General features: G+C 43.7%; 1 protein-coding gene across 5 annotated transcripts in view; it reads right to left on the bottom strand.

Moving 5' to 3' along the window:
• Positions 1 to 9,324, bottom strand: part of VPS54 (VPS54 subunit of GARP complex) — a 54,936-nt gene extending 45,612 nt beyond the window's left edge. For 3 of the 5 annotated variants that reach the window (XR_012628346.1, XM_074864312.1, XM_074864309.1), the window contains exons 1-2: positions 9,240 to 9,324; positions 8,662 to 8,773 (exon numbers count right to left, since the gene is read on the bottom strand). The gene's annotated coding sequence lies outside the window, so the exon portion shown is untranslated. Of the gene's footprint in view, positions 1 to 8,661; positions 8,918 to 9,239 lie in introns of those variants that run through there. The other 2 variants (XM_074864311.1, XM_074864310.1) reach the window with 2 other exon arrangements.
• Positions 9,325 to 9,611: the final 287 nt, after the last annotated feature.

Genomic DNA, 9,611 nt, shown 5'->3' on the forward strand with positions numbered 1-9,611 from the left:
CACAGCAAATCTAATTTGAAAAAGTTCTACTTTCTAAACAAGGTTGGAAGTGTCCTACAAAACAATTCTCAAGACAAGTTAAAGTATGTACAGCTATAATAGAGCATCCCAATGAACGGGCCCATAATGACTAACAGACAAATTCTGGCCAAAACTCTGTCCATTGGGTACCATTCCTGGTGTTCACTTGCCTCTCTCCCTTTCTATCCGACCACGCAGCAAGACAAGGAGGATAACATGCTTCCACTGCAAATTTTAAAAGTGACTTTTAAAAGGGGTGAAAACAGACCGTCAGAACCCTTTCTAAAAATGCTCCACAAGGACTGAAAATCTGTCTCCCAGGTTCTCTTGGTGGGGGGGGATTCCCTTCTTTCTTATACTAGAAAAGCTTACTAGTTGAGATAGAGAATGGGAGTACTAATAGAAATCTGGAAGAGAGAGAAAGGGAAAAAACCTTTCCAGACATCTGGCAGACCTTCCTTAAATATCATAAAGCATCAGTCTCTCTCCCCAAAAAGCCCCAAAGAAAATCTTTTCTCTACTACTTCTGTTGCACGTTTATATTCTTATGTTCTTCCCTTGACACTTCCAAAGCAACCTCTTTCTCCATGAAGCTCTTCCCTAATATTCTGGAGTGGTTTTGTGAAAAAACTAGTTTATAATACTGACAAAACACTATTGTTTTAGTATTCTTAAAAAACACATCCAGTGCTAAGTTAGAATGATCAAGTCTCCTAAAGGCATACAGTAAATTTATCTGCACTTGGAACTGCTTCAAAGTTCTATATTTGTAGTTTTTCCTCCTGAAAAAGCCTCTGTAATACGAGACACAGTCTGCTCTACCCAGATGTATGAGCAACTAAGACAATTTGTAGAAAGCCCTGAAATCTTGTGCTCTTGCTAACAAGTCTTTCATTAAGCTTCTCTCCTTTCCCCATTATGAAGTACTGCCTAAAAGAATATTCTAAGTGAATTGTCTCAACTACATGAATCTCAGTGGAGAAAATGCTAACTGCATTATGCCAGTCAGATTTAAAGTGAATTCAAAAGACAATTTAACACTGAAGACTAGCTCAATATCTCAGCTTTTCAAAACCAAACTATACCTACTCTTGCACAGGTACTTTGATTTCTTAAGACCATAAAATATTCACATTGCCTTTGTATACTGACAAATCTTAAAATAGAATTGAAAGAGTACAATAAAATATCAATGCAAGCAGTAACCTTCATACTATTGAGTGGATTTCAACAAGATATAAGGATTCACTGGCAGAGGCCTTCTTAAGTGGCACGCAATATGATGCTATACTAAATTATTCATAGTTAACAGCTATTCTAGTAGCTTCATAAGTCAGGACCTTATGGATAATTGACCTCAATGAACAGCCACATTTGCACAGGAATAAGCCCATCTCTACTGCCCAAAACCAGGCATTCCTCAAACTGCAGTTCTTAAATTAGCCAAGTTAGTACAGCTTGAGAGACAGAAAACTGGACAGAATTACCTGAATTAAATGCAAATTACAAAGGAATATATGACAAGTCTATATGAAGACAAAAATCCTGCCCTTACACCTGAGCCCTTTTGTGTATGCTAGCTTTGCACACAACCAAAAAACAGTTTCATTCATTCACCAACAGAACAGCCATTCCTTGTGCTACACTACTAAACATTTTATAGACAAAGCAATCTATAACCAGCCCACTGAATCAACATTTTCAAATATGCAACAATATATAAATTTGCTGATTAAACATACCAAAAAAAAAAAGCTCATTGTTAACAACAAAAAAAACCTGCTGCAGAACATTTTAACTCCTTCATCTTTAAATGTAAGTGAAATGCAGGTAAATGTAGTTAACTGCACAAGCTTTGCAGAATGAATTATGAAATGGTGAGTCCCCTGAGCCTCTTACTTAGAAGAGTGTATGTGCAGCAATAACAATATGCAACTGTGTAACTTAATGACATCAATATTTAAATTATATACAATTAAAACTGGGTCAGATTAACTGTTCTCTCCAGCAATCACCATAGTTTACTCACATCTTGTCTAGTGTATTAAACTAACACAATAAAAAAAAAACTTTAGGGGTTAGATACAAGAACAATGATGGAAATACAGGATTACAGCTATATTTGCAACATGCCTTCAATATATTAAATCTATTCTGTACACAGCGTATTAATTTCCTTAGTTTAAAAAATGCCATTAAATTACACTGTCACTGTAATGACTTAATATCACTGAAGTTAAACATAAAAAAATTTAAAAAGATCAGCCACTGCAACAATGAAAAGAGCTTCAATGATTTGAATTTACAGTATTCTTACAGTCTGAACACATGAAGATTAATATTTCATATTCAACAATCTTACAGCTTTCCTCTTTAAAAAAATTCTTGTTCAATAACACACTCAGCAACTATGATATGACACAGTTGTACAACGTACAGGATGGAATAAAATGACTGTGATGACAAATGTAATAACCACATACTTGGGTGCTGTATAGTCAGCAAAGTAGAAGATCTGTACAGTTAGTATTAATCACATGAATTTTAATAAGTTATGTCTGTGATGACTATGCTATGACTCGAGTTTCACACCCGAGGTTTCAGCAGTTAGAAGAACACAACAAACAACAAAGTGTATTACTCAGCTGTAATTGCACAGGATGGTTATAACTCTTGAGCACGTGCTTGTTTTTGTAAGTATTAAGACTTGCACAAAGTTCTTCAGAAACGGCCTTTCCATATTCTGAGCATTATTTGCACGCTTTGTTTTTCAGATGGTAAGTCTTCGCTACAAAAACATCCAGTATTGTCTCCATATAAACAGAACAATAGAGAAGGTGTAAACTAAACCTCACAAACTAAACCCAGGTATTAACTTCACTTTTCCTCATTTTTTGGCAGTTTTTCACTAGCATTATCAATGAATTTTCTATTTCCTACTTAAGGTAACAGCTTTACATGAGTTAATAATTGTTACTGGGAATTTCACGTGCGCACACTTCTGCTTGTAAAGCTGTAATTTGTATTAACAATACAAATCAGAATTTATGAAGCCAGCACAATACCTGCAAGGTGCCTGAAGTAAGTCTCAATTTACGCACTAAAGAAACCCCTATTTCTCCTTTCTCTGCATTCTCCCTCCCTTCAACTTAAATTGGTAGTTTGGATAAGTTAGCTGCTCTTACAAGGGGCACCCAAGACCATGGAGCTTATTGGCTCCAGCCCTTCATAAATTCATAGAATCTGCTCTCCAAACTCAATTTTGGCTTCAAAAACAGTGACATCGGAGAAGAGACACCAAGCACCCAGGGGAAACAGCCCAGGGCTTCCACTGACCACACAACACTGAGCAAGTTCTCCCTGAAGCATTCCATGTTGTCCACGATGAGCCACACTTGGACACCACTAGGTACTTTCTGAGAGGTACACCCTGCATCCCAAAGGTAAGGCAGGGAGAAGTTTGTGAACACGAATGGCATGCTAAAGTCCCTGCTGCTTTGCATGGCTTTGTCTGGCAACAACAGAGTGAAATCCAAACATTTTAAAGCACTGTTCTGGTTACCCAACACCCTTCGTAATAGAAAACCATCAGAAACCACCCACAAGTCACGCTAAAGCAAAATATTTCACCATTTCTAGAAGCGATAAATACCGAAGATACATATTAAGCATACCCAAAACATAACTAAAAGAGAAAAATGCACAAGGGATTCCTTCCAGGACCTCAACAGCTAACACCATGCCTGTTATTGGTCTAATATATTTACTCTGTCCTCAAAAGTTTAGGTTTCCCACTCATAATTACATAGCTGGTTTTGCTAAATCAGCAGGATTAACCTGGTAACGAGGAAACCACAGTATGAGCAAAGTACACACCACCTTTGTAAGACAATGTGAACCAACCTGAACCAAGGCAAGTTTTCAATTTCTTTCAACCAGCTAATTCCTTGGGCTGAAATTTCCTCGCTTGTCCCTATGCCCCAAGACAGACTTCCCTCTTCCAGTGGGGGAGCCAAGAAGGTTAACTTTCAGCAGAAACGTTTAAGCACTTTCAGAGAATGAGGTTAAGGCTGCGGAGGCTGTTTTGCTAACCCAAGCTCTTTCTGAATACCTATTTCCACGCTGGGGTTTTAGAGGAGGAAGCAGATGACTGTCAGGGGGAGGATGAGGTTATTCAGAGGAGAGCTGTGACTTGTCCCCATGGCAAGCCATCTACATCTGGTGACCACTCCAACATCAAACCTCCTTACACAGAATCATCAAGGTTGGAAAAGACCTTGAAGATCATCTAGTCCAACCATTAACCTCACACTGACCGTTCCCAACTCCACCAGATCCCTCAGCGCTGGGTCAACCCGACTCTTAAACCCCTCCAGGGATGGGAACTCCACCACTGCCCTGGGCAGCCCATTCCAACGCCCAACAACCCCTTCTGCAAAGAAATACTTCCTGATATCCAGTCTAAACCTTCCCTGGCACAGCTTGAGGCCATTCCCTCTTGTCCTATCGCTTGTTACTTGGTTCAAGAGACTCATCCCCAGCTCTCTGCAACCTCCTTTCAGGTAGTTGTAGAGGGCGAGGAGGTCTCCCCTCAGCCTCCTCTTCTCCAGACTAAACACCCCCAGTTCCCTCAGCCACTCCTCGTAAGACACAACTTGGAGAGGAATCTGCATCAGCCCAGCCTTTCTGAAAGCCTAATAAATACCCATGTATTTGTATTCATAAGCACATATGTATTTTAGTGCATCCTGCAATCTTTTAATAGTATCCCCAATCTCATGGTCCCACATTGAGGGTACACCTGCGCTGCAAAGTTAGCATGAGTGACGACCATCCAGCTCAGCCTTGCTGAGATGAAAGCAACCTGACAAGGAAGCTATGTATGAGTTGTCTGTATTTCTCATCAGCCCTGCTCAGCCACGTGTGCTGTTACAATCCAACATATTCTGTAATTCCTTGGATGGTGCTGAGCTGAGCCAGACTGCGCTACTTTCTTAGTAAACTGCATAATTGGGACTGTGGAAAAACAAGAGCACTTGAACAGCTTAAAGAGTAATGCCACCACCCCTTCCCTTAAATCATCTCTTTCATAATGCCATCTCAAAATGATCTCCTCAAATGGGGAAAGAGGCAAGAAAAAAAGTAATCTGACTACAAAGAAAGAACAGCTGCATCCCCACTGCAAAGCACTGTGGGTAGGCTACAAAGCAGGTAAAACAGCATCTGACTTTCATATTATTATACCTTGTACTGGTTTCTTCTGCCCTCCCCAGCTAAAGGCACCTGAACAGTAGATTTAAAAAAAAAAAGAAGTTTTAGTTGAGCTTCACTTCTTTCAATATGAGAATCAGATCCTTTGAAAAAAATTACCCCCAAAAACCCCATCGCTGAATAATGTATTGTTATTTGAATGCAGGTACACACAAGTTATTTAGAATAATACCCAAGTGTAACCATTTTGTCAAAGATTGGAAAGCAGTTTATCTCCCTATAGACAAACTATCTTAAAAGTAGCATTTCATTTTTATGCAGGTACTAAATAAAACAATTAAATGAAATATGTGTGATATACCCACTGTACCAAATGCACTTCCTCTCATCCGGAAACCTAACTTCCCAATGCTGAACACTAATTTGAAATCGGAAGGCAGCTTCTGTATTGGAGGAACAGACCTTCCTACAGCTATTTAGGTCATTATGCATCAAGTTCTTCCATGCCAGGGGTGGCAGAATCATTCAGAAACAATTAACAAAGCAGTAAAAATGTATGTCAGAAAAGGCCTTGTGGTTAGTTGCCCACACTATCACACAAGATGAGAGTGAAATCTCTTTGTACTCTTTTTTTCAGGCATCAGCATTACCGTGTGCATGATCCCCTTGGAAAATGGTGAAATATGAGCATCTCATATAGCTCCACAGAGGTACATGCAGCTGGACAAAGATCAAGGAGCCCCGGCAGGCATTCCAGCTAGAAGTCTGTCAAAGGCAGAGACCGCAGAGCGGTGACATTTTGAGGAAAGGCAGAAGAACTGCACCAGTCAGAGCAAAAATGGTAACACTAAGGTCCTGACTTTACAAAAGGAGTTTGACCGAATCTCACGGCAATTTGCGTCAACGGCCAGTTTCCCTGTGCAGGCTCTCCACTTGCTATCTTCAGCAGGGTCAGGCTCAATTTGTTAATCTGAAACTAATTTTCTAAAAATGTGATTTTTCATGAGAACTGCATCTTTCCAAAACCCTGAACAACTGCAAGTGGCTATGAAAGAGCGAAATAAAACTATTTAATAGCTTTGACATCATGCAAAGAGCTGAGACCAGGGATTATCCAGAAGCAGGCACCAGCACACCTCATAGCAAGTCTTATCGAGCAGCCTTGACAATAGGATGCCAGTCCACTAAGGGGAGGCAGTAAGTCACTCTGTAGGGCAAGTACTCAGCAAATGAGACCATCCAAACTTTACCTTGGTGAGTAACAGCATCACCTGTTTGTTGACAGTTCTTGTGGTGTTAATACCTGCCCGACCCAAGATCAAAAGAAAGAGATCACCCCTATTCACATCTCTGCCTTTTCATCCCTCAAATAGCTTCCATATACAAGAATAATAAATATTTCTATAAATGTAAAAACGTATGGTTATGCTACACTTAGAATGCCAAAAAATAAATGGAAGGTCTTACACCGTTGCTTACAGTAACTGCATAAAACTGATGGGAACTCTCTGCCATATTGCAAAGCACCAGATATGCCACTTAACTCTAATAACCCATCTTAAACACACACCCTTCCGCGTCCAAAGTGGTTGCTTTTTAAGAACCAGATTAATAGTTGAAATATTCTAGCTTTTTCACCATCCAAAGATAAGTATTTTGGAACATCTGATCAGTAAATGGATCTGCCATTTTTTACTACGAGGGAAATACATTAAGGATTCTTTACCTTTTGAAAAGAATACTCAGATCTTTTTTTTTTTTTAAACAGAGCACCTAGGTGAAGTGGGTGCAAAAATTTAAAAATATGGCAAAGACAAATCTTAGATGTGCTGGTAAGTATTTCTTCGGACTTAATCATATGATGCCCCAGAAATATATATGTAGAACATCCATTCACACTCACCCTTTCTCTCTTTATGCTACATTCTTAAAATAAAGACAAGGAATAAACAAAATAAAGTGGTAAAAAAAAAAAAAAAGAAAAGAGGGGAAAAAAAGAAAGAGAAACCAAAATAAAACTGAGCCTCCCAACTGGAAGGATGAGAAGATGTTCGTGGCCCTTCACTCTTCTGGAGAAACTCACAGCTCCTCATTTCCCCAAAAGTCTGAAGAAAAGCAGAAGTGGCTTCTACACAGAATTGCTGCCCCAAAAGAGGAATCGTGTAGGTGTCGTTTCTATTTCCCAACTTCTTCCCACCCAAACTGCCAAAGAGCAAGTCTGCAGTCTGCTTTCTCCACTCTCTCTATGGCTCCTGACACTTCCCAGGCAAACAATATTCCTGTTCAACCTTGGGAATGTACATCCCCTTCTCCTCCCATGAAGTTTGTGCTGTCAACAGGAAGGCAAAATTCCTCCACACATGCGCCAGACTCCTACTACAGAGAAAGGCAGTACTGGAGACACAGGGACACCCAGGACAGATCCTATGCCTGACAGATGTGACAGGAGAGGTAGAGCTCCTTCTCAGCATGCGGCCTTCAGACCTCACTGGTGAGGCTGCCCACACGATGCACAGCGGCTTTTGCTTAGACAGCTGTAGATCTCCTGTCAATTAGTTCATTTTAGGCATTGTTTTCCTACCCAACAGAAGCACCATCCCATGCCCAGAGGATTTCAAGGCTTTTGTCTATACTACAGTTTGGGAGTCACACTGGCTCTCAGGCTAAAGTAGTAATTACTGCAGCCACTACAACAATTAACGTACTGCAGTCAGGTTTTTTAGTTAGAGCATTTTTTCACAGGGCTGCAAAGCAGCTGTGGTGGCACAGGGCCACAGCTGCATGAAAGTCTATGGGCTGCCTTCTCATTCAGGACTCCATCAGACAGGTTACAGGTATGGCAATAAAGTCAATACACCACCTGTGCTTTAAAACTCTCAAGAAAACCATACATGCAAATCTGTAGTCAAATAAATATTTTGAAGTACTTTAAAATAGGTACTTTACATATTTGGGATCATGTGATGTTCTGTAACATAAATCCTAAGTATTAAGAGCATATAAGAAAAACAGAGAAGGAAAAGAGAATCAATAAAATACCAAGGCCAAGTCAGAGTTAAAGTTTTTTGTTGAGAGTACAAGAGGTCGGTATTTTACAAACACATATGGGTATTTCTTTCAACAGGACATACTATGAAAAATTACAGTAAGGAAAGGTAAGAAATGACGTTTGTCTATGCACACAATTTTAGGATCATCTGCAAACCCAAGAACCATCGCAATTCTCAGTGGCTTTCAGAACCAACAAATCCTTCAGCTGTCCATATCCCAGTCCATCCCAGTCGCCATTAACACGGGCGTCGTGCGCCAGCATTACAGAGAAAAAGCCCAAATACTTGCTCCAAGCGTTACTTCCCCGCGCCAGCGCCAAAGGCTTACGAAAGCCGCGCCTGAGGAGCGCAGCAGTGCCGCGCCAGGAGCCGGCCGTACCTTAGCGAGAACACGCTGGGAGTATCTCGGGGAGGCCGTCGTCATATCTCTCCCCGTCGCATCGTACGGAAAGCTGCCCGGTCTCAGAGCTTGGGGACTGCGCGCCGGTGACCTGCAAGGAGAGAGCCCACATGCGGGAGGGCCGCGACGGCGGTGCTCAGGGCGGCCCAGGAAAGCCTGGCTTAACGCTGACACCTCCACACATGCTCAACGCCTCCCTGCCAGGCACAGGCACCGATTTCAGACACCGCCCGTTTCCCACCAGCGGGTTACCATGGAAATACAAAACGTAAATTTGCGGAAAAAAGGGAGAACCGGGCGGCACCCCCCACCCCACCACGCCTCGAAGTTGGCGCCCCTTCCCTCATGCCCTCCGCCCCCTCTCCTCCACACTGCCGAGGCCGCCCCCCGGCCCTCGCCCCGCCGAGGGCCCGGGCCGCAAAGACAAAGGGCACCCGGGCAAAATTCAACTTTCCCGGCGGCTCTCCGGCAGAGCCCCCCGGCCGCGGGCGTGAGGCGGGGAGGCACCTGCGCCGGCGGCCTAGCGGCGGGCGGGCAGGGAGCTCCCCGCTGCCTACCTGCGGCGCCGGGCGGGCGGCGCGGCCTAGCGCGGCGCCTCCGCGGCGACACGTCGCTCCCCCCCGCGCAGGGCGGCGCGGCGCAGGAAGCGGCCCGGGCGGCGGCGGCGGCGGCGGCAGCGGCGGGAGGGGCCGAGGCACCGCCTCTCCCCGCCGCCCGGGGGGGAGGAGCCGCCGCGGCCGGCGGAAGGGGCTGCCCCTGCCCGGCCGCGCCGGGGGTTGCGGTTCCGTCCCGCCGGCAGCGGGGTCCGCCCTGGGGGAGGCTGCAGGGCTGAGGTGCCGCCGTCCCACCCCTGGCCGGGGAGGGGAGCCCCGGCGGGCGATCGCCGTCCCGGGGGGAGAGAGGCTCCGCAGTGCCCCACGGCCGAGGCG

The sequence above is a fragment of the Strix uralensis genome, chromosome 3 (assembly GCF_047716275.1).
Source record: "Strix uralensis isolate ZFMK-TIS-50842 chromosome 3, bStrUra1, whole genome shotgun sequence".
Taxonomy (NCBI): Eukaryota; Metazoa; Chordata; class Aves; order Strigiformes; family Strigidae; genus Strix; species Strix uralensis.